The following is a 26816-nucleotide window of genomic DNA, read 5'->3' on the forward strand; positions in this document are numbered from 1 at the left end:
CTTCAACTCTAGAGTGTAAATCACCTCGCCTTGCCGAGGCCTACGAAACTTCGTGTTTTTTTGTTTTTATTTAAATTTTTTAATATTTTTATTTATTTTCCATCTCCACGTGACTTTACCGAAAGAACCAAGAATGTGAATTCCTGCAGCTTTTATTTAAAGTTTATATATTTTTTTTATTTTCCATCTCCACATGACTACGGAAAGAAACAAGAATGTGAATTCCTGCAGTCACGAAACTTTTTTTACGTCAAAATTTAACAGCCCCCTTTATTTAAACCACGCCCCCTTTTTAAATTCCCGCCCATTCACATTTAACCACGCCCCTCGTATAACCACGCCCCTGCTGTAAACCCACCCTTCAAATCATGCCCCCCCCCCCCATGTTTAAACCACGCCTCTTCTCGAACACGACGCCCCTTATTTTAAACACGCCTCCTTCCTATCTTTAGGTCACGCCCCTTATTTAAACCCCGCCCCCCTCCACAAGTTTCCAGGTCCCCCTCCCCCACCTCTACGACTTCGGCCTTCGGTGGCCCGGCTGGGCCCGCGTGGAGTGCAAGGGGGAGGAGAGGAGAACCCCCCCCCCCCCCCCGACGCTGTCTCGGTGTCTCTCTGTGTCTGTGTCTCTCTGTGTGTCTCTCTGTCTCTCTCTGTGTCTCTCTCTCTCTCTGTGTCTCTCTGTGTCTCTGACTCTCTCTGTCTCTCTCTGTCTCTGTGTCTCTGTCTCTCTCTGTGTCTCCCTCTGTGTCTCTCTGTCTCTCTGTCTGTGTCTCTGTCTGTCTGTGTCTCTCTGTGTCTCTGTCTGTGTCTCTCTGTGTCTCTGTCTCTCTGTGTCTGTCTGTGTCTCTCTGTGTCTCTGTGTCTCTCTCTGTGTCTCTCTCTGTCTCTGTGTCTCTGTCTCTCTCTCTCGGTCTCTCTCTGTCTGTGTCTCTCTGTGTCTCTGTCTCTCTGTGTCTGTCTGTGTGTCTCTCTCTCTCTGTCTCTCTCTCTGTCTCTCCCCCACCGGTGCCAGCCGTTGCTGCTACGACTCCTACAACAGCAGCTACGGGTGCTACTACTGCTACAGCTGCTACTGCTGCTACTACTGCTGCTACAGCTACAGCTGCTACTGCTGCTACAGCTGCTACAGCTGCCACTGCTGCTGCTACTACAGCTGCTACTGCTACGACTTTGTGACTGCGACTGACTGTAGTGAGGCTACAGCTGCAGTGAGGCTGTGACTGACACAGTCAAAGACTGGCAGCTACAGCTGTTCGTGAGACTGTGACATCACCCGGTCTCTTAGACAGCCTGCGCCACTACAGCTGACATCACCCGGTCACTTAGACAGCCTGCGCCGGTACAGCAGACATCACCCGGTCTCTTAGACAGCCTGCACCACTACAGCAGACATCACCCGGTCTCTTAGACAGCCTGCACCACTACAGCAGACATCACCCGGTCTCTTAGACAGCCTGCACCACTACAGCAGACATCACCCGGTCTCTTAGACAGCCTGCACCACTACAGCAGACATCACCTGGTCACTTAGACAGCCTCCACCACTACAGCAGACATCACCCGGTCACTTAGACAGCCTGCACCACTACAACAGACATCACCCGGTCACTTAGACAGCCTGCACCACTACAGCAGACATCACCCGGTCTCTTAGACAGCCTGCGCCACTACAGCAGACATTACCCGGTCTCTTAGACAGCCTGCACCACTACAGCTGACATCACCCGGTCTCTTAGACAGCCTGCACCACTACAGCTGACATCACCCGCTCTCTTAGACAGCCTGCACCACTACAGCAGACATCACCCGGTCTCTTAGACAGCCTGCGCCGGTACAGCAGACATCACCCGATCACTTAGACAGCCTGCACCACTACAGCAGACATCACCCGATCACTTAGACAGCCTGCACCGGTACAGCTGACATCACCCGATCACTTAGACAGCCTGCACCGGTACAGCTGACATCACCCAGTCTCTTAGACAGCCTGCACCGGTACAGCTGACATCACCCGGTCTCTTAGACAGCCTGCCCCACTACAGCTGACATCACCCGGTCTCTTAGACAGCCTGCGCCACTACAGCTGACATCACCCGGTCTCTTAGACAGCCTGTGCCATTACAGCTGACATCACCCGGTCCCTTAGACAGCCTGCGCCGGTACAGCAGACATCACCCAGTCTCTTAGACAGCCTGCGCCGGTACAGCAGACATCACCCGGTCTCTTAGACAGCCTGCGCCACTACAGCAGACATCACCCGGTCACTTAGACAGCCTGCGCCGGTACAGCAGACATCACCCGGTCTCTTAGACAGCCTGCACCACTACAGCAGACATCACCCGGTCCCTTAGACAGCCTGCGCCACTACAGCAGACATCACCCGGTCCCTTAGACAGCCTGCACCACTACAGCAGACATCACCCGGTCCCTTAGACAGCCTGCGCCGGTACAGGTGGCCAGCGTCGTCGGTTGAGTTCACCGCACGCGCTGGCCCTGTGTGAATGGACGTCGCTGCTGCTGCTGCTGCTCCTGCTGCTCCTGCTGCTGCTGCTAGTAATAGCAGCAGCAGCAGCAACAGCAGCAGCAGCAGGTTCTAGGGTGAACGCACGCATCGGTGGGAGTGGATTCGCCGGCTTGCAGCGGCAGCATGGGCAGCAGCAGGATGAGAAGCAGGGACGGGAAGATGAGAAGCAGCTGCAGCAGGGACAGGAAGATGAGAAGCAGCTGCAGCAGGATGGGAAGCAGCAGGGACAGGAAGATGAGAAGCAGCCGCAGCACGAGGACGACGTGGAGGGGCGCGGTGGCGGCACGGAGGAGGTGCCGGACGACGACGAGGAGGAGGAGGACGATGAGGAGGAGGGGGGTGACGGCATGGCGGACTGGGCGGTGAGTGGCGACGCCGACTCGAGGCCGTCCAAGCCGCCGCTGTCGGAGGTTCGCAGCCTCCGGAGGAGGAGGAGGAGGAGCTCGCCGCTGTTGCCGGCATTCTGGGAGCCGGGCGGCGGTGGTGGCGGCGGAGGCGGCGGCGGCACTGGCGGTGGCGGTGGTGCCGGCGACACGGGCGGTGGCGGTGGTGCCGGCGACACGGACGATGGCGGTGCCTACAGGAGGAGGGTGTCGCTGCCGTGCTTCCCACGCGAGCAGGTGGGTCGGGAAGGCGCGGTGTGCCGTGGGGACGGTGAGCGGTGAGCTCCGGCGGTGAGCTCCGGTGGTGGGCGGTGAGCTCCAGCAGTGAGCTCCAGCGGTGAGCTTCAGCGGTGAGCTCCACTCATCCACTCACTCATTCACTCACCCACTCACTCATTCACTCACCCACTCACTCATCCGCTCATTTACTCACTCATCCACTTACTCATCCACTCATTCACTCATCCACTCATTCACTCACTCATCCACTCACTCATTCACCCACTCACTCATCCACTCACTCATGCATCCACTCATTCACCCACTCATTCACCCACTCACTCATCCACTCACTCATCCACTCATCCACTCACTCATCCATTCACTCATCCACTCACTCATTCATCCACTCACTCTTCCACTCATTCACTCATCCACTCATTCACTCACTCATCCACTCATCCACTCACTCATCCACTCATCCATTCACTCATCCACTCACTCATTCACTCATCCACTCATCGACTCATCCAATCATTCACTCACTCATCCACTCATTCACTTTCGTCCAATCACTCATTCACTCACTCACTCATCCGCTCATTCACTCACTCATCTGCTCCATCATTCACTCACCCACTCATATACTCACTCATCTGCTCATTCACTCACTCATTCATCCACTCACTCACTCATCCACTCACTCATCCACTCATCCACTCACTCATTCATACAATCACTCATCCACTTACTCATCCACTCACTCACTCATCCACTCACTCATCCACTCACTCATCCATTCACTCATCCACTCACTCATTCATCCACTCACTCTTCCACTCATTCACTCACTCATCCATTCATTCACTCACTCGCTTATCCACTCATTCACCCACTCAGTCATCCACTCACTCACTTATCCACTCACTCACTCATCCACTCACTCATCTACTCACTCACTCATCCAATCACTCACTCATCCAATCACTCACTCATCCAATCACTCACTCATCCAATCACTCATCCACTCACTCATCCACTCACTCACTCATCCATTCACTCATCCACTCACTCATCCACTCATTCACTCACTCATCCACTCAACCATTCACTCGCTCACTCGTCCACTCAAAAAGTCTGCACTCTGCTGCTGTACCACCTTCGCCTGTCAGAGCCAGGGGTAGGGTTCCTCCTAAGGGTCTCTATGTAAACCCTACAGGTCTCTATGTAAACCCTACAGGTCTCTATGTAGACCCTACAGGGCTCTATGTAAACCCTACAGGGCTCTATGTAAACCCTACAGGTCTCTATATAAAAACCCTACAGGTCTCTATGTAAACCCTACAGGGCTCTATGTAAACCCAACAGGGCTCTATGTAAACCCTACAGGTCGCTATGTAAACCCTACAGGTCGCTATGTAAACCCTACAGGTCGCTATGTAAACCCTACAGGTCTCTATATAAACCCTACAGGTCTCTATGTAAACCCTACAGGTCTCTATGTAAACCCTACAGGGCGCTATGTAAACCCTACAGGGCTCTATGTAAACCCTACAGGGCTCTATGTAAACCCTACAGGGCTCTATGTAAACCCTACAGGTCTCTATGTAAACCCTACAGGGCTCTATGTAAACCCTACAGGGATCTATGTAAACCCTACAGGGCTCTATGTAAACCCTACTCTATGTAGGTGTAAGGTTACACCTCAACTTAAAACTTTTTAAGCTGTGAACTCTTACCAGGTAAGGCCTCACTGATCTATGGAGTAGCTCATTTTCAAAAGTGACCCTGACGATCGCAAATAATAGCCGGTCACCTAAGTAATGGTTGAGCTCAGCGAGGTAATTAACAGCTCCGAGCCACCGTGATGATGAGCGCGGGAATCGAACCCGAGTCGCCAGGTTCGTAGCGTAGCGCTAACCGCTACCACTACCGCTCCCAAGACACACACACACAGACACACAGACACACACACAGACAGACACACACACAGACAGACACATACACAGACACACCCAGATACAGACACACAGACACACACACAGACACACACACAGACACAGACACACGCAGACACACACACAGACACACAGTCACACAGACATACACACAAACACAGACAGACACACAGACACACATACACACACAGACACACATACACATGCACAGACACACAGACACAGACACACACAGACACGCACACACAGACACGCACACACACAGACATACACACAAACACACACATACACACAAAGACACACATACAGACACAAGACACACACACAGACACGCACACAGACACGCACACAGACAGGCACACACAGACACGCACACACAGACACGCACACAGACACGCACACAGACACACAGACAGGCACACACACAGACACACACACAGACACACACAGACAGACACACACACAGACAGACACACACAGACAGACACACGCAGACACACACACAGACAGACACACACACAACGACACGCACAAAGCCACGCACAAAGACACGCACACAGACACACACAGACACACACAGACACACAGACAGACACACACACAGACACACCCAGACACGCACCCACCCTAAAAATAGACACACATATAAAGGGCCCCCTTATAGCCTCAAACAGGCGGTCGGGGAAAGGGCTGTTAGCGAACAGCAGCAGTGCCGACGAAGATGACGTGGGCTCTTGGCGTGCCGAGCTGACCGACCCGGCTACCTGGGTTCGACTCCCGCTCCGACCGAATTGCCAACAACTGCGGCAGTGCCAGCGGCAAACGCCAAGTGGCGGTGACGTCGCCGCGGCGCCTTGTGCCAGGCTACGTGCACCGCGGAGGCAGCGTGATTGTTGCCGAAACGCCCGCCGGCAGGGGGTCACTGACCCGGCGGGTGGCACGGGTTCGGCTGGCTGAGGTGACTGGGCCGATTGCACCACCCGTGCCCCCTGCACTGTGCCAACTCTCGCTGCGCTTTAGCCACCCGGCGGCTCTGCTCGTTGTTGTGAGCGTCGCTCCTCCGCCCTCCGTTTGTTGTTGCTTGGAGGGCGACTGCCTCCGAATGCCCAGTAGCGACGTCCTTCACGGGCCTCCTCCACAGAGGCCGCTGGTACCAGTCATCGGCAAGTCCACTCAGCTTCGCATCCTCCTGTACCACATCACTCCATCTCTTCTCTAGCCCCGTGCCTCCTGTACCACATCATTCCATCTCTTCACTAGCCCCGTGCCTCCTGTACCACATCACTCCATCTCTTCTCTAGCCCCGTGCCTCCTGTACCACATCACTCCATCTCTTCTCTAGCCCCGTGCCTGCTGTACCACGTCACTCCATCTCTTCTCTAGCCCCGTGCCTCCTGTACCGCATCACTCCATCTCTTCTCTAGCCCCGTGCCTCCTGTACCACACCACTCCAACTCTTCTCTAGCCCCGTGCCTCCTGTACCACATCACTCCATCTCATTCTCTGGCCCGTGCTGCGCCCATTTAGCCACCTCGCTATCCGGCCAAGCAGAAGCTGCTTGGGCATGCGGTGGCTTGGCATGCGGGCTACGTGACCCAGCAAACGCAGCCTTGCTTGCGGGAGGAACTCACCGATGATGGAAACGTGTCCAAATCTTTCAACGATCTGTGAGCTCCTCACACAATCCAGCCTGGTTAAATCCCAGGATGGATCGTAGGCAGGCCAGCCTAAATGTTTCTAACCGGCGAAGATGTTCCATTAGCTTGGCCCCACATTTTGCAAGTATAGAGAAGGGAGGGAATGACCGTGGCCGAGAAGACCTGAAGCTTCCCGTGAGGAGCGACAGACCAGGTAGCTTCCACACAGCGTTACGCAACCGATGAAAAGATAATGCCACTCGGCTGATTCGGAGCGAGACCTCTGCTGTTAAACCGGAGCCGATCATGAGCACACTGCCCAGCTATGGGAAACTCTCCACTGGGTGGAGTGTCCAATGGTACAAAATACCCAGGCAGGTGCTTAGTTTTGGTGGGGCTGATGGTAAGGCCCCACCTCTTAGTGGCAAGCTCCAAGTTCAGCAGCAGCACCTCCAACTCCTCATCTGAGTGAACAGGAATTACCAGATAATCGGCATACACAACATGGTTCAGCAATAGGGAACCATCCCTTGACCGCACCCGGGCATCGATCAGTCTTCCATTATATCTGTACCAGATGGAAATTCCTCCCGTACAGCCATTGAACGCTTCACGAACTACGTGGTCGAAAAATATGTTAAATAATGTGGGAGCCAGAGGACGTATCTTTTGCACCCCAAGGTGAACAGGAAATGGCTCTGACTCCTGGCCACGTAGTTTTACCTGGGTCAGCTCACCATCATGAAGGTTCTGAATGAGCAGAGGGTCAGACACTCCAAAAGCACGAAGAACAACCCAGAGCCCAGGCCAACTGATGGTGTCATAGGCCTTGACCAGGTCAATAAAGCAGAGATGTAGGTCTTGTTGGAATTCCCTACACCTCTGTTGTAGCAGACGGACAGAAAATATGGCATCTGTGCAGGACCGCCCTTTCCTGAAACCGCATTGGAACACTGCAAGCTTCTCAGCGTGCCTGGCAAGGCGATGTTGAATAATCCTTGCCAGGACCTTTCCCGGCACACTGAGGAGTGAGATGCCCCTGTAGTTGTTACAGTCTGTGCGGTCCCCCTTCTTAAAGAGGGGGACCACCAGGGCATCCTTCCAGTCCTGCAGAACCCGTCCAGTGGCCCAGACTGATGATATGATGTCAAATAGGGCAGTCTGTGCACAAACGCCACCCTCAGCATTTCGCTTGGGAGTTCATCTCTGCCCGGTGCCTTTCCTGGTCTCAGACTCTGGATCGCCTTCAGCACTTCCTCAACAGATGGCACCTCAGCCAGCCACTCACAGGGGGTGACTTCTTCCAATATTTGGGACACACTTACACACACTCAGTTTGAACCACACACGAGACAAATATCCCCCGTGTAGCCTCTTGACAGGCTGTTGGGGCAAGTGCTGTTAGCGAGTAGCGGCCACCTATGAAGGCTGATGCACCACCTGCGCCCCCTACTGTGCCAACTTGCTGTGATTTAGCCACCCGGCGCTCCGCTGGTTGTTGTGAGCGTCGCTCCTCCGCTCTCCGTTGTTGGAGGGCGACTGCCTCCAACTGCCCAGTAGCAGCGTCCTTCACGAGCCTCCTCCACAGAGGCCGATCTTGACACCGCTGGTACCGGTCATCGGCAAGTCCACTCAGCTCCACGTCCTCCTGTACCACATCACTCCATCTCTTCTCTAGCCCCGTGCCTCCTGTACCACATCACTCCATCTCTTCTATAGCCCCGTTCCTCCTGTACCGCATCAGCTCCATCTCTTCTCTAGCCCCGTGCCTCCTGTACCACATCACTCCATCGCTTCTCTAGCCCCGTGCCTCCTGTACCACATCACTCCATCTCTTCACTAGCCCTGTGCCTCCTGTACCACATCACTCCATCTCTTCTCTAGCCCCGTGCCTCCTGTACCACATCACTCCATCTCTTCACTAGCCCCGTGCCTCCTGTACCACATCACTCCATCTCTTCTCTAGCCCCGGGCCTCCTGTACCACATCACTCCATCTCTTCACTAGCCCCGTGCCTCCTGTACCACATCACTCCATCTCTTATCTAGCCGTGCCTCCTGTACCACATCACTCCATCTCTTCTCTAGCCCCGTGCCTCCTGTACCACATCACTCCATCTCTTCTCTAGCCCGTGCCTCCTGTACCACATCACTCCATCTCTTCACTAGCCACGTGCCTCCTGTACCACATCACTCCATCTCTTCTCAAGCCCCGTGCCTCCTGTACCACATCACTCCATCTCTTCACTAGCCACGTGCCTCCTGTACCACATCACTCCATCTCTTCTCTAACCCGTGCCTCCTGTACCGCATCACTCCATCTCTTCTCTACCCCCGTGCCGTGCCCGTTTAGCCTCCCTCTATCCAGCCGAACAAAAGCTGATGCACACACGAGGGAATGGGTTGCCAGTGCCACGCTCTGGCCGTCTTTGTCTCCCCAAGTAAATTTTTTTTAATTCTATAAATATTTTGTTTTTGTACCATAACCAGCTGGGAGTGGTGCTTCTGCGTCCGCCACCGATGTCCACAGCGGTTCGCGGCCCGCAGCAGGCTAATCGTGGTGCCACCGCTCCCGAAACGCGTGAATCGTCCCCCCCCCCCCTCCCCCACGGGCGAAATAACTTCGGAACAAGAAAGGCAAAGATGACCCGTGTAGCCTCTTGACAGACTGTCGGGGCAAGTGCTGTTAGCGAGGAGCAGACACCCGTGAAGGCCGCCCGGCCACTGTGGCACACACAGAGGGGGTGGGTGGCTTCCAGCGCTACGTCCCGGCCGCCTTTGTCTCTCCCCCCCAGCGGCGATGTTCACTACACACACCACACCGGGTACTCGTTTGAGGCTGAGTCGACCTAGGGGAGGCCCAGGACCCGTTCAGACAATCGTCACCGGCGTTGGCCGTGAGCGGGAATCGAACCCGGGTTCGCCGGGTTCGTAGCGCGGCGTAGCGCTAACCGCTGCACCGCCGCTCCCCAGTAACACACGCACAACAACAACAGACGCCATTCGCCACTTAAGTGGTGGTGATGTCCCCACGGCGCTTGTGCCAGGCTAGGTCCACTTTTCAGGCCTTCAACTTGAAGTATGAAAGACTCGCTGCTGGCAGGAGGTCACGGGACAGACCCAGCGGGTGCCACGGGTTGGCTGCTGTGCTAGGCTAGGCGTAGCAGGAGGAGGTTACGGGACAGACCCAGCAGGTGCCACGGGTTGACTGCTGTGCCAGGCTAGGTGCAGGAGGAGGTCACGGGACAGGCCCAGCAGCTGCCATGGGTTGACTGACTCAGATGTGTCATGACACGCGTACAAAGACTGCCTCCAACTGTCCAGTAGCAGCACCGTTCTTCACGAGCCTCCTCCAAGGCAATTCGGCTCCACATATTCCTGTACCGCATCAGCTCCATCTATTCTCTAGCCCGTGCCACTCACTCACCCATTCGCTCACTCACCTACTCCCTAACTCACCCACTCACTCACTCACTCACCCACTCGCTAACTCACTCACCCACTCACTAACTCACCCACTCACTCACTCACTCACCCACTCACCCACTCACGCACTCACTCGCTAACTCACTCACCCACTCGCTAACTCACTCACCCAATCACTCACCCACTAGCTCACTCACCCACTCACTCACCCACCCACTAACTCACCCACTCACTCACCCACCCACTTGCTAACTCACCCACTCACTCATTCACTCACCCACTCACTCACCCACCCACGAGCCCACTCACTCATTAACTCACTCACCCACTCACTAACCTACTCTCCCACTAGTTCACTCACTAACTCACTCACCCACTTAATAACTCACCCGCTCACTCACCCACCCACTCAATAACTCACTCACCCACTAACTCACCCACTAACTCACCCACTCACTCACTCACCCACTAACTCACCCACTCATTCACCCACTCGCTAACTCACTCACCTACTCGCTAACTCACTCACCCACGCAATAACTAACTCACCCACTCACTAACTCACCCACTCACTAACTCACTCACTCGCTAACTCACTCACCCACTCACCCACCCACTAACTCACCCACTCACTCACCCACTCGCTAACTCACTTACCCACTCGCTAACTCACTCACCCACGCAATAACTAACTCACCCACTCACTAACTCACTCACTCGCTAACTCACTCACCCACTCACCCACTCACTAACTAACTCACCCACTCGCTAACTCACTCACCCACCCACTCACTAACTCACCCACTCACTAACTCACCCACTCACTAACTCACCCACTCACTAACTCACCCACTCACTAACTCACACACTCGCCCACCAAATCACCCCTCAGCTCCATCTCCTCCCGAGTAACCCCCCCGCCCCACCCTGGTGCACCCGAATGTCCCAAAATACAAACCCACTCTCTCACATACACACACCCTCCAAAACCCGTGTTCCCACACACACGCACACAGACACGCTTGACACACCAACACAGCCTGAAGAGACAAGCTCCCCCTTCGTCATGCTCACTCGCCGTCGTTCGCACAAAGGCAAATGTCCCCCGTGTAGTCTCGGCGGTCCCGCTGGGCCGAGTGACTATCGGGCAGCAGCAGCAGCGCCTATGAAGGCTGCCACTGTGTGGGGTGGGTGGCCAGCACCACGCCCGACCGCCTTTGTCTCCCCCAGTGGCGATGCCTACTACACTACCGCTACACGAGGTACTCGTTTGAGGCTGAGTCGACCTAGGGGAGGCCCCAGGACCGGTTCAGGTAATCGCTGTCACCGGGGGGTGTTGGCCGTGAGCGGGAATCGAACTCGGGTCGCCGAGTTCGTAGCGCAGCGTGGCGCTGACCGCTACACCACCGCTCCCCACACACACACAGACACACACACTGACACACATTGACACACACAACAACAACAACCGCTATTCGCCACGACGCTTGTACCAGGCTATGTGCATGTTGAGGCCACGTGAAGTGTCGAACGCCCGCTGGCAGGAGGTCACGGGGCAGACCCAGCAGGTGCCACGGGTCGACTGACTGAGATGACTCAGATGAGTGGCTGATGCACCACCCGTGCCCCCTGCTGTGCCAATTTGCTGTGCTTTAGCCACCCGGCGCTCCGCTCGTTGTTGTGAGCTTCGCTCCTCCACCCTCCGTTGTTGTTGGAGGGCGACTGCCTCCAACTGCCCAGTAGCATCCTTCACGAGCCTCCTCCACAGAGGCCGATCTTGACACCACTGGTACCAGTCATCGGCAAGTCCACTCATCTCCACGTCCTCCTGTACCACATCACTCCATCTCTTCTCTAGCCCGTGCCGCGACCGTTTAGCCCCCTCGATCCGGCCCGAACAAAAGCTGTTTCGGCATGCGGTGGCTGGGCAGACGGGCTACATGACCCAGCCAACGCAGCCTTGCCTACCGGAGGAGCTCACTGATGGGACCTTGCCCAGATCTTTCAAGGATTTGTGAGCTCCTCACAATCCAGCCTGGTTAAACCCAGGATGGATCGTAGGCAGGCTAGCCTAAATGTTTCTAACTGGCGAAGATGTTCCATTAGGGGGGTCCATGTTTCGCAAGCGTAGAGAAGGTAGGGAATGACCGTGGCCGAGAAGACCTGAAGCTTAGTGCGGAGCGACAGACCAGGTAGCTTCCACACAGCGTCACGCAACCGATTAAAATATATTGCCGCTCGATTGATTTGGAGTGAGACCTCTGCTGTTAAACTGGAGCCGGTCATAAGCACACTGCCCAGGTATGGGAAACTCTCCACTCTCTCCACAACTGCCCCATCACCGATTGGGAGTTGTGGGGGTGGAGTGTCCGATGGTACAAAATACCCAGGCAGGTGTTAAGTTTTGGTGGGGCTGATGGTAAGGCCCCATCTCTTCGTGGCACGCTCCAGTCTCAGCAGCAGCGTCTCCAACTCCTCCTCTGAATGAGCAGCTATTACCAAATTATCGGCATACATAACGTGTTTGAGCAATAGGGAGCCATCCCTTGACCGCACCCAGGCATCGATCAGCCTCCCATTATATCGGTACCAAATGGAGATTCCCCTGGTACAGATATTGAAGGCTACACGAACTACGTGGTCAAAATAGATGTTAAATAATGTGGGAGCCAGAGGACATCCCTGTCGCACCCCAAGGTGTACAGGGAATGGCTCTGACTCCCGGCCACGTAGTTTTATCCGGGCCCGCTCACCATCATGAAGGTCCTTAATGATCGTGAGCAGAGGGTCAGGGACTCCAAAAGCACGAAGAACAACCCAGAGCCCAGGCCTACTGATGGTATCATAGGCCTTGACCAGGTCAATAAAGCATAGATGTAGGTCTTGCTGGAATTCCCTACACCTCTGCTGTAGCAGACGGACAGGAAATATGGCATCTGTGCAGGACCGCCCTTTCCTAAAACCGAATTGGGGCTCCGCAAGCCTCTCCTTAGCGTGCCTGGCAAGGCGATGTTGAATAATCCTTGCCAGGACCTTTCCCGGCACACTGAGGAGTGAGATGCCCCTGTAGTTGTTACAGTCTGTGCGGTCTCTCTTCTTGAAGACGGGGACCACCAGGGCATCCTTCCAATCCTGCGGAACCCGTCCAGTGGTCCAGACTGTTGTTATGATGTCATATAGGGCAGTCTGTGCACAAATGCCACCCTCCCTCAGAATTTCGCTTGGGAGATAATCTCTGCCCGGTGTCTTTCCTGGTCTCAGACTCCGGATTGCCTCCAATACTTCCTCAACAGATGGCACCTCAGCCAGCCACTCATAGGGGGTGACTTCCTCCAATATTTGGGGCACCGCAGCCTCAGCAGGGTCATCCCCACTTTGTGCCACGATGTTTTCCTGGCTGAGGGATTTATCCTCCCCCAGGACCTCACAGAAATGCTCAGCAAATCTGCAAACCTGTTCCTGGGGGTTGGAGATTGGGTCACCGTTTTTTCCCCTAATGATGGTAATAGGTGTAGCACTGCAGGTTACTTTTTTGATGGAGTTAAATAGAGATTTGTGATCGTGGGCCACTGAGGCAGACTCCATCTCCTCAGCAACCCGCGACCACCACCCATCCTTGCAGCGCCTCACGGCTCTCCGAACCTCCGAGCGAAGGCTGCTGTAAGCTTCCTCATTCTCTGACGTGGGATTCTGTAGCCAATAACAGTGGGCCTGTCGCTTTTTCTCAACTATCCTGAACACCTCCTCTGTCAGCCAGGGTCTCTGGGGAGGTCTGGACCGCGTACCCAAAGCGGCCATTGCAGCTGCATGAGTCACAGTCCTAAACCTCGCCCATTTACCCTCGACATCAGGAGGAGTGGGGGACGATGCCAACCCCAGCCGCAAGCGATGATGAAATTCTCGCTTGCAACTTTCATCAGATAACTGAGACTAGGCCACTTTAGGTTGGAATGGGGTCCTGGGTGTACACCCACCACCGGAGTGGAAGAATGGCAGGCGCATCTTACAGATGACTAGTCGATGGTCAGAGGGCAGATGAGCTCCACTGTAGGTCCTGGTGTCAAGGACATGGGCTCGCATCTGCTGGTCCGTCACTATGTAGTCCAACAGATGTTCTTGCTTGGACCCGGCATGCATCCATGATGTTGTGTGGATGCGCTGATGCCGGAACAGCGTGTTGGTAATTACAAGCCCATGGGCTGCACAAAAATCTAGCAGCCTCCTACCGTTGTTATTGAGGTGATCTGGCCCATGCCCTCCAATCACCCCAGACCAGGTGCCAGCATCATGACCAACTCGGGCATTGAAGTCACCCAACAAGATGACTCTATCCCGAGGGGCCACTTTAGCCAGCACCTGTGACAGGAGGCCATAGCAGGCATCTGACTCATCGGCTTTGCCTGCATCCCTCCACGGATGTTCGTCTTCGGTGGGGGCATAAGTAACCACGACCACCACTCCTCGCCTCCGGTTGATGGGAAGGCGAGCCCAAAGTAGCCTGGGGCTTACAGCTTCCCACACCTCACCGCCACGCTCCCACGCCCCCTTCATTCTTTTGATCAAAAGAAGAGCCACACCCTGTTGTTTGGCAGTCTCCTGCTCCGAGTCGAGGACTGTCCACCCCTCATGGTGGCAAGGAGCCAGAACCGGTCCACCGGACCTGAATGCCACAGAGATCCAGGCACACACACACACTGACACACACACACTGACACAAACACACTAAGACACTGACACACACACACTGAAACTCACACTGACACACTGACACAGACACACTGACACACACACTGACGCACTGACACACACACTGACACACACACATTGACACACCCCACACTGACACACATACTGACACACACACTGACACACACACTGACTGACCCACCCACACTGACACACACTGACACACACACACACTGACACACACACTCGCTGCGCGCGTCACAACGTGCGTCAGTGTTGCTTTGGAAACGGCGTGAGGTGGCGCCCCGGGGTGGGGGTGGGGGGCAGTGGGAGGGGGTGGGTGAGTGAGTGGGTGGGTGGCTGGGTGAGTGGGTGGGTGAGTGTGTGGGTGGGTGAGTGGGTGGGTGGGTGGCTGGGTGAGTGGGTGGGTGAGTGAGTGGGTGGGTGAGTGGGTGGGTGGGTGACTGGGTGGGTGGGTGACTGGGTGAGCGGGTGGCTGAGTGGGTGAGCGGGTGGGTGGGTGGCTGGGTGGGCGGGTGAGTGAGTGGGTGGGTGAGTGGATGGGTGGGTGAGTGGGTGGGTGAGTGGGTGGGTGGCTGGGTGAGTGGGTGGGTGACTGGGTGAGCGGGTGGGTGGGTGGCTGGGTGGGCGGGTGAGTGAGTGGGTGGGTGAGTGGGTGGGTGGCTGGGTGACTGTGTGAGTGGGTGGGTGGCTGGGTGGGTGGCTGGGTGAGTGGGTGGATGGGTGGGTGGGTGGATGAGTGGGTGGGTAGCTGGGTGAGTGGGTGGGTGGCCGGGTGAGTGGTTGGATGAGTGGGTGGGTCGCTGGGTGAGTGGGTGGGTGGCTGGCTGAGTGGGTTGGTTGCTGGGTGAGTGGGTGGGTGGATGGATGAGTGGGTGGGTGGATGAGTGGGTGGGTGGCTGGGTGGGTGGCTGGGTGAGTGGGTGGGTGGCTGGGTGAGTGGGTGGATGAGTGGGTGGGTAGCTGGGTGAGTGGGTGGGTGGCTGGGTGAGTGGGTTGGTTGGTTGCTGGGTGAGTGGGTGGGTGGCTAGGTGAGGATGGATGAGTGGGTGGGTGAGTGGGTGGGTGGCTGGGTGAGTGGGTGGATGGCTGGGTGAGTGAGTGGGTGGCTGGCTGGCTGGGTGAGTGGTTGGGTGGCTGGGTGAGTGGGTGGACTCTCTCTTCATTTGCATCACAGCTGCTGAGTCCGTGACTGTGCCTTGCATCTGCTTGCTTCGTGTGTACACCCACACACGTGTACACCCACACACGTGTACACACACACACGTGTACAGACACACGTATACACACGCACATACATACAAACATATGTACACACACGTGTTTATGTACGCACAATAACTAACCCACACACTCTCTCACACACACTCACCCACACACTCTCTCTCACACACACACAATAACTAACTCAAACTCTCACACACACTCACCCACTCACACCCTCTCACACACACACCCACACACTCTCACACACACACTCTCTCACAATAACAACAACCACCGCCATTCGCCACGAAGTGGCGGTGACGTCACCACGACGCTTGTGCCAGGCTATGTGCACCTTGAGACCACGTGAAGTGTCGAACGCCCGCTGACAGGAGGTCACGGGGCAGACCCAGGTGCCACGGGTCGACTGACTAAGATGACTGGCTGATGCACCACCTGTGCCCCCTACTGTGCCATTTTGCTGTGCTTTAGCCACCTGGCGCTCCGCTCGTTGTTGTGAGCATCGCTCCTCCGCCCTCCGTTGTTGTTGGAGGGCGACTGCCTCCAACTGCCCAGTAGCAGCGTCCTTCACGAGCCTCCTCCACAGAGGCCGATCTTGACACCGCTTGTACCAGTCATTTGGCAAGTCCACTCAGCTCCACGTCCTCCTGTACCACATCACTCCATCTCTTCTCTAGCCCATGCCGCACCCGTTTAGCCCCCTCGATCCGGCCGAACAAAAGCTGTCTAGGGCATGCGGTGGTTGGGCATGCGGGCTACATGACCCAGCCAACGCAGCCTTGCCTGCCATCCCTTGACCGCACCCGGGCATCGATCAGCCTCCCATTGTATCTGTCCCAGATGGAAATTTCCCCGGCACAGCTATTGAAGGCTTCACTAACTACATGGTCAAAATAGATGTTAAATAATGTGGGAGCCAGAGGACATCCCTGTCGCACCCCAAGGTGTACAGGGAATGGCTCTGACTCCCGGCCACGTAGTTTTACCCGGGCCCACTCACCATCATGAAGGTCCTTAATGATCGTGAGCAGAGGGTCAGGGACTCCGAAAGCACGAAGAACGACCCAGAGTGAGTCTATGGGTGTCTGGGGCATCCTTCCAATCCTGCGGAACCCGTCCAGTGACCCACACTGTTGTTATGATGTCACGTAGGGCAGTCTGCGCATAAACGCCACCCGCAGCATTTCGCTTGGGAGATCATCTCTCCGCGGTGCCTTTCCTTCAAAGCAAGAGACGTCGGTTCTTGTTGGAATTCTCTGCTGCATCTCTGCTGTATGGCGAGGGACAAAGGATATGTGTGTGGCATCCGTGCGGGGGGGGGGGGCAGCCTAGGCCTCAAACCGCATTGGGGCTCCGCAAGCCTCCCCCTGAGCATGCTGGCAAGGGGCCGATGTGGAACGATCCCGGCCTAGGAACTTTCCTGGCCTCATACTGAGCAGGACGCTGGGTGTATATGCCCCGACAGTTGTTGCAACGTTGACACACACTGACACACACACACTGACACACTGACGCACTGACGCACTGACACACACACTGACACACACACACTGACACACACACACTGACACACTGACACACACACTGACACACACACTGACACAACAACAACCGCCACTCGCCATTAAGTGGCGGTGACGTCACCACGACGCTTGTGCCAGGCCATGTGCACCTTGAGGCCACGTGAAATGTCGAACGCCCGCTGGCAGGAGGTCACTGGGCAGACCCAGGTGCCACGGGTCGACTTGACTGAGATGACTGGCTGATGCACCACCTGTGCCCCCTACTGTGCCAACCTGGTGTGCTTTAGCCACCCGGCGCTCCGCTCGTTGTGAGCGTCGCTCCTCTACCCTCCGTTGCTGTTGGAGGGCGACTACCTCCAACTGCCCAGTAGCATCCTTCACGAGCCTACCTTGTTGGAGGGTGACTGCCTCCAACTGCCCAGTAGCGTCCTTCACGAGCCTACTCCACAGAGGCCGATCTTGACACCGCTGGTACCAGTCATCGGCAAGTCCACTCAGCTCCACGTTCTCCTGTACCACATCACTCCATCTCTTCTCTAGCCCGTGCCGCGCCCGTTTAGCCCCCTCGATCCGGCCGAACAAAAGCTGTTTCGGCATGCGGTGGCTGGGCATGCGGGCTACATGACCCAGCCAACGCAGCCTTGCTTGCCGGAGGAGTTGACCGATGGGACCGTGCCCAGATCTTTCAAGGATTTTTGAGCTCCTCACACAATCCCACCTGGTTAAACCCAGGATGGATCGTAGGCAGGCTAGCCTAAATGTTTCTAACCGGCGAAGATGTTCCATTAGGGGGGTCCACGTTTCGCACACACACTGACACACACACAGACACACTGACACACACACACTGACGCACTGACACAAAGACAAAGATCCCCCGTATAGCCTTAACAGACTGTAGGGGCAAGTGCACTGACACACACTGACACACACACACAAACACTGACACACACACATTGATACACCCAGGGCATCCTTCCACAAACTTCACGCACAAACACGTATGCCCGTTAGCACGTAGACGTAAACACACCTCGACACTTATACATAAACACGCACTCAAACGTACGAACGCAACGCACAACTTTACACAAACACAGAATAGCGAACGCAGGTATACCACCTGGCCGCAGTCTAGCTCGCAGGGCTAGACAGAGAGCCACGCCTGGACCACGGAGACTCACACAGAGACCCATAGACTCGCACGGAGACACGGAGACTCACACAGAGACCCATCGACTCACACAGAGACCCATAGACTCGCACGGAGACCCATAGACTCACACGGAGACCCATAGATTCACACAGAGACCCATAGACTCACACAGAGACCCATAGACTCACACAGAGACCCATAGACTTACACGGAGACTCATAGACTCGCACGGAGACCCATAGACTCACACAAAGACACGGAGACTCACACAGAGACCCATAGACTCACACGGAGACCCATAGACTCACACAGAGATTAATAGACTAACACAGAGACTCACACAGAGACCCATAGACTCACACCCACACCGAGAACCATAGACTCACACAGAGACACATAGACTCGCACGGAGACGCATAGACTCACACGGAGACACGGAGACTCACATGGAGACCCATAGACTCGCATGGAAACCCATAGACTCACACAGAGACCCATAGACTCACACGGAGACACGGAGCCTCACACGGAGACACGGAGACTCACACGGAGACCCATAGACTCACACAGAGACTCAGATAGAGACAAATAGACTCTCACAGAGACCCACAGTGTCACACGGAGACACGGAGACTCACACGGAGACCCATAGACTCACACAGAGACCCATAGACTCACACAGAGACCCATAGACTCACACAGAGACCCATAGACTCACACGGAGACTCACACAGAGACCCATAGACTCACTCGTAGACCCATAGATGTACACAGAGACCCATAGACTCACACAGAGGCCCATAGACTCGCACAAAGACCCATAGACTCACACAGAGACCCATAGATTCATATAGAGACCCATAGGCTCACACAGAGGCCCACAGACAGACCCTAGACTCACACAGAGACTCACACAGAGACCCATAAACTCACAGAGACCCATAGATTCACCCAGAGATCCATAGACTCGCACAGAGATGCATAGACTCGCACAGAGACCCATAGACTCACACGGAAACCCATAGACTCACACGGAGATCCATAGACTCACACAGAGACCCATAGACTCACACAGAGACCCATAGACTCACACGGAGACACGGAGACTCACACAGAGACCCATAGACTCGCACGGTGACCCATAGACTCACACAGAGACTCAGATAGAGACCAATAGACTCTCACAGAGACCCACAGTCTCACACGGAGACACGGAGACTCACACAGAGACCCATAGACTCACACAGAGACCCATAGACTCACACGGAGACCCATAGGCTCACACAGAGATTCATAGACTCACACAGAGACTCACAGAGACCCATAGACTCACACGGAGACCCATAGACTCACACAGAGATTCATAGACTCACACAGAGACTCACACAGAGACACGTAGACTCGCACGGAGACGCATAGACTCACACGGAGACACGGAGACTCACACGGAGACCCATAGACTCGCATGGAGACTCATAGACTCACAAAGAGACCCATAGACTCACACGGAGACTCACACGGAGACCCATAGATTCACACGGAGACCCATAGGCTCACACAGAGACTCAGATAGAGACAAATAGACTCTCACAGAGACCCACAGTGTCACACGGAGACACGGAGACTCACACAGAGACCCATAGACTCACACAGAGACCCATAGACTCACACGGAGACTCACACAGAGACCCCATAGACTCACTCGTAGACCCATAGATGTACACAGAGACCCATAGACTCACACAGAGACCCATAGACTCATATAGAGACCCATAGGCTCACACAGAGGCCCACAGACAGACCCTAGACTCACACAGAGACTCACACAGAGACCCATAAACTCACAGAGACCCATAGATTCACACAGAGATCCATAGACTCACACAGAGATGCATAGACTCGCACAGAGACCCATAGACTCACACGGAAACCCATAGACTCACACGGAGATCCATAGACTCACAGAGACCCATAGACTCACACAGAGACCCATAGACTCACACGGAGACACGGAGACTCACACGGAGACCCATAGACTCGCACGGTGACCCATAGACTCACACAGAGACTCAGATAGAGACCAATAGACTCTCACAGAGACCCACAGTCTCACACGGAGACACGGAGACTCACACAGAGACCCATAGACTCACACGGAGACCCATAGACTCACACGGAGACTCACACAGAGACCCATAGACTCACACAGAGACCCATAGACTCACTCGTAGACCCATAGACGCACACAGAGACCCATAGACTCACACAGAGACCCATAGACTCACAAAGACCCATAGACTCACACAGAGACCCATAGACTCACACAAAGACCCATAGACTCACACAGAGACCCATAGACTCGCACAGAGACCTATAGACTCGCACAGAGAACCATAGACTCACGCAGAGACCCATAGACTCACACGAAGACCTATAGATTCACACAGATATCCATAGACTCACACAGGGATGCATAGACTTGCACAGAGACCCATAGACTCACCCGGAAACCCGTAGACTCACACGGAGACCCATAGACTCACACAGAGACCCATAGACTCACACAGAGACCCATAGACTCACACAAAGACCCATAGACTCACACAGAGACCCATAGACTCGCACAGAGACCTATAGACCCGCACAGAGAACCATAGAGTCACACAGAGACCCATAGACTCACACAAAGACCCATAGATTCATACAGAGACCCATAGACTCACACAGAGGCCCACAGACAGACCCTAGACTCACACAGAGACTCACACAGAGACCCATAGACTCACAGAGACCCATAGATTCACACAGAGATCCATAGACTCACACAGAGATGCATAGACTTGCACAGAGACCCATAGACTCACCCGGAAACCCATAGACTCACACGGAGACCCATAGACTCACACAGAGACCCATAGACTCACACAGAGACCCATAGACTCACACAGAGACCCATAGACTCACAGCTGGTGCATCTACTGGTCATCTCAGTCAGCTAAACCGTGGCACCTGCTGGGTCTGCCCTGTGACCTGCCAGCGAGCGTTCCACACCTCACGGTGCACTTAGCCTGGCACAGGCGTCGTGGTTACGTCACCGCCACTTAGTGGCGAATGGCGGTTGTGTGAGTGTGTACGTGTGTGGTACAGATACAATGGGAGACTGATCGATGCCCGGGTGCGGTCAAGGGATGGCTCCCTATTGGTCAACCACGTTATGTATGCTGATGATCTGGTAATCGCTGCTCACTTAGAGGAGGAGTTGGAGGCGCTTCTGCGAAACCTGGAGCTTGCTACTAAGAGGTGGGGCCTTACCATCAGCCCCACCAAAACTAAGCACCTGCCTGGGTATTTTGTACCATTGGACACTCCACCCCCACAACTCCCAATCAGTGATGGGGCAGTTGTGGAGAGAGTGGAGAGTTTCCCATACCTGGGCAGTGTGCTTATGACCGGCTCCGGTTTAACAGCGGAGGTCTCACTCCGAATCAGTCGAGCGGCAATATCTTTTCATCGGTTGCGTAACGCTGGGTGGAAGCTACCTGGTCTGTCGCTCCGCACTAAGCTTCAGGTCTTCTCGGCCACGGTCATTCCCTCCCTTCTCTACGCTTGTGAAACGTGGACCCCCCTAATGGAACATCTTCGCCGGTTAGAAACTTTTAGGCTGGCCTGCCTACGATCCATCCTGGATTTAACCAGGCTGGATTGTGTGAGGAGCTCACAAATCCTCGAAAGATCTGGGCAAAGTCCCATAGGTGAGCTCCACCGGCAGGCAAGGCTGCGTTGGCTGGGTCATGTAGCCCGCATGCCCAGCCACTGCATGCCGAAACAGCTTTTGTTCAGGCCGGATCGAGGAGGTTAAACGGGCGAGGCACGGGGCTAGAGAAGAGATGGAGTGATGTGGTACAGGAGGCACGAGGCTAGAGAAGAGACGGAGTGATGTGGTACAGGAGGCACGAGGCTAGAGAAGAGACGGAGTGATGTGGTACAGGAGGACGTGGAGCTGAGTGGTCTTGGCTCGTGAAGGACGCTGCTACTGGGCAGTTGGAGGCAGTCGCCCTCCAACAACAATGGAGGGCGGAGGAGCGACGCTCACAACAACGAGCGGAGCGCCGAGCGGCTAAAGCACAACAGGTTGGCACAGTAGGGGGCACAGGTGGTGTATCAGCCAGTCATCTCAGTCGACCCGTGGCAACTGGGTCTGCCCCGTGACCTCCTGACAGCGGGTGTTCGACACTTCACGTGGCCTCAAGGTGCACATGGCCTGGCACGAGCGTCGTGGTGACGTCACCGCCACTTAGTGGCGAATGGCGGTTGTTGATGTTGTTGACGTGTGTGTGTGTGTGGGGAGCTGTAGTGGAGACTTCAGCGCTATGCTGCGCCATGAACCTGGCGACCCGAGTTCAATTCCCGCTCACGATTATCTGAACCGGTCCCTGGGCCTCCCCTAGGTTGACTCAGCCTCAAATGTGTACCTGGTGCTGTGTGTGTGGTAAACATCGCCACTGGGGGAGAGTCAAAGGCGGCCGGGCGTGGCCACCCACCCCCCCCGGTGTGCCGTGCCGGCCTTCATAGGTGCTGCTACTCGCTAACTGCTCTTGCCCCGACAGTCTGTCACAGGCTGCACGGGGGACCTTTGTCTTTGTTATGCCACTGCACAGGTGTGTTACACTTGCCCCTGCTGTCCGTCGAGGCTATACGGTGGTGTGGTGACCTTTGTCTTTGTGTGTCCGCCGTTTAGGTGGGGGGGGTTCACGGCGACTGGGGCTGCTTCTCCCCGCGACGACATTCACAGGTAACACCACACTCACCACCACACTCACCACCAGACTCACCATCACACTCACCACCACACTCACCACTACACTCACCACCACACTCACCACCAGACTCACCACCACACTCACCACCACACTCACCACTCCCTCACCATCACACTCACCACCACACTCACCACCAGATTCACCACCACACTCACCACCACACTCACCACTCCCTCACCATCACACTCACCACCACACTCGCCACCAGACTCACCACCACACTCACCACTCTCTCACCATCACACTCACCACCACACTCACCACCACACTCACCACCAGACTCACCATCACACTCACCACCACACTCACCACTACACTCACCACCACACTCACCACCACACTCACCACCACACTCACCACTCCCTCACCACCACACTCACCACCACACTCACCACCACACCACTACACTCACCACCAGACTCACCACTCCCTCACCATCACACTCACCACCACACTCACCACTACACTCACCACCAGACTCACCACCAGACTCACCACCACACTCACCACCAGACTCACCACCACACTCACCACCACACTCACCACTCCCTCACCATCACACTCACCAACACACTCACCACCACACTCACCACTCCCTCACCAGGGCCTCCTCCACCGCTCTCTCACCACCACACTCACCACTCCCTCACCATCACACTCACCGCTCCCTCACCACCACGCTCACTGCTCCCTCACCGCCACGCTCACCACTCCCTCACCATCACACTCACTGCTCCCTCACCATCACACTCACCACCACACTCACCACCACACTCACCACTACACTCACCACCACACTCACCACTCTCACCATCACACTCACCACCACACTCACCACTACACTCACCACCAGACTCACCACCGCACTCACCACCGCACTCACCACCGCACTCACCACCACACTCACCACTCCCTCACCACCACACTCACCACCACATTCACCACCACACTCACCACTCCCTCACCAGGGCCTCCTCCACCGCTCCCTCACCACCACACTCACCACTCCCTCACCATCACACTCACCGCTCCCTCACCACCACGCTCACTGCTCCCTCACCGCCACGCTCACCACTCCCTCACCATCACACTCACTGCTCCCTCACCACCACACTCACCACCACACTCACCACTACACTCACCACTCCCTCACCATCACACTCACCGCTCCCTCACCACTCCTCACCACCACGCTCACTGCTCCCCTCTCCCTCCCCCCCTCCCCCCAGGCATCTCTCCCCCCCAGGCTCCCCTCACCGCGTGCTCCGGCCCCCCCGTCCCTCCGGCGCCGCCCCGGCGACCCCCCCCCCGACGGCTGGTCCTGCGTCGGCGAGGCCCGGGCGCTCCTGGAGGAGGCCCTGGCCGAAACGTCGGCCTCCGGCGCCGCGATCCCTCCGGCGCCGGCGTCGCTGCTGCGCCAGGCGGCGCTGCTCCTCGCCGTGCACTCGGCGACGGCGTCCGCCGGCGTGGCCGGGCGCGCCGCCCGCGACGGCCACCTCGGGGGGCGCCGCCGCCACCGCCGGCAGCGGCGTCACCGCGGCGCCGGATGGGCGGACGGCAGCGACGACGGCGGTGCCGGTGACGGCGGCGACAGCGGCGACGATAGGATGGTGGGTGGGTGAGTGAGTGTGGGTGTGGGTGGGTGAGTGTGAGTGTGGGTGGGTGGGTGAGTGTGTGAGTGTGTGTGGGTGTGTGTGGGTGGGTGAGTGTGTGGGTGTGTGTGGTGGGTGAGTGTGGGTGTGTAGGTGTGTGTGGGTGAGTGAGTGTGTGGGTGTGTGAGTGGGTGTGGTGGGTGTGAGTGGGTGAGTGAGTGGGTGGGTGAGTGTGGGTGGGTGGGTGGGGGTAGGAGGGTGTGTGTGGGTGGGTGTGGGTGGGTGAGTGTGTGGGTGTGTGTGAATGTGTGTGGGTGTGTGGGTGGGTGAGTGTGGGTTGTGGGTTGTGTGGGTTGTGGTGACCCAGGTTCTCACTCATGGCCAACATCACCAGTGACGATTAACTGAACCGGTCCTGGGCCTCCCCTTGGTCGACTCAGTCTCAAATGAGTACCTGGTGCTGTGTGTGTGGTAAGCATCGCCACTGGGGAGACAAAGGCGGCCGTGCGTGGTGCTGGCCACCCACCCCTCGTGTGCTGTGCCGGCCTTCATAGGTGCTCGCTGACAGCACTTGCCCCTACAGTCTGTTAAGGCTATACGGGGGATCTTTGTCTTTTGTGTGTCAGTGTGTTTGTCAGTGTATCTCTGTGTCTATGTCTCTGTGTCTGTGCCTCTGTGTCTGTCTCTGTGTCTATGTGTCTGTGTCTCTGTGTCTATGTCTCTGTGTCTCTCTGTCTCTGTGTGTTTGTGTCTGTGTCTCTGTGTCTCTGTGTCTCTGTGTCTATGTCTCTGTGTCTCTGTGTCTGTGTCTCTGTGTCTATGTCTCTGTGTCTATGTCTCTGTGTCTGTGTCTCTGTGTGTCTGTGTGTCTGTGTCTCTGTGTCTGTGTGTCTGTGTCTCTGTGTCTATGTGTCTATGTCTCTGTGTCTGTGTGTCTCTGTGTCTCTGTGTCTGTGTCTCTGTGTCTGTGTGTCTATGTCTCTGTGTGGACAGAGGTGTCGGAGTGCCCTGCTGTCCACCCTGCGTCGCTCCACCACCTGGTCGACCACCACGGCCGCCACAGGGCTGCCACTCATCGAGAGCGCACCGCTCAGACACAGCCGGCTGCGGTAACCCACAACACACACAACCCACAACCTACACAACACACAACCCACACAAGCCACTCAACCCACACAACCCACACAACCCACAACCCACACAACCCACAACCCACACAACTCACACAACCCACACAACCCACAACCTACACAACACACAACCTACACAACACACAACCCACACAACCCACACAACCCACTCAACCCACAACCCACACAACCCACACAACCCACTCAACACACACAACCCACTCAACACACACAACCCACACAACCCACACAACCCACTCAACACACACAACCCACTCAACACACACAACCCACACAACCCACACAACCCACTCAACACACACAACCCACTCAACACACACAACCCACACAACCCACACAACCCACTCAACCCACACAACACACACAACCCACAACCCACACAACCCACACAACCCACAACCACACAACCCACAACCCACAACACACACAACCCACAACCCACACAACCCACAACCACGCAACCCACAACCACACAACTCACAACCCACAAC

At 55.9% G+C, this 26816-nt stretch overlaps 1 pseudogene; it reads left to right on the forward strand.

Annotated features, from left to right (window-relative positions):
- The first annotated feature begins 497 nt into the window (after nucleotides 1-497).
- LOC116957676 (uncharacterized) overlaps nucleotides 498-26816 on the forward strand; it is a 66165-nt pseudogene continuing 39846 nt past the window's right edge.

Source organism: Petromyzon marinus, chromosome 80 (assembly GCF_048934315.1).
Source record: "Petromyzon marinus isolate PM22_M1 ecotype Great Lakes invasive population chromosome 80, UKy_Petmar_22M1.pri1.0, whole genome shotgun sequence".
Taxonomy (NCBI): domain Eukaryota; kingdom Metazoa; phylum Chordata; class Hyperoartia; order Petromyzontiformes; family Petromyzontidae; genus Petromyzon; species Petromyzon marinus.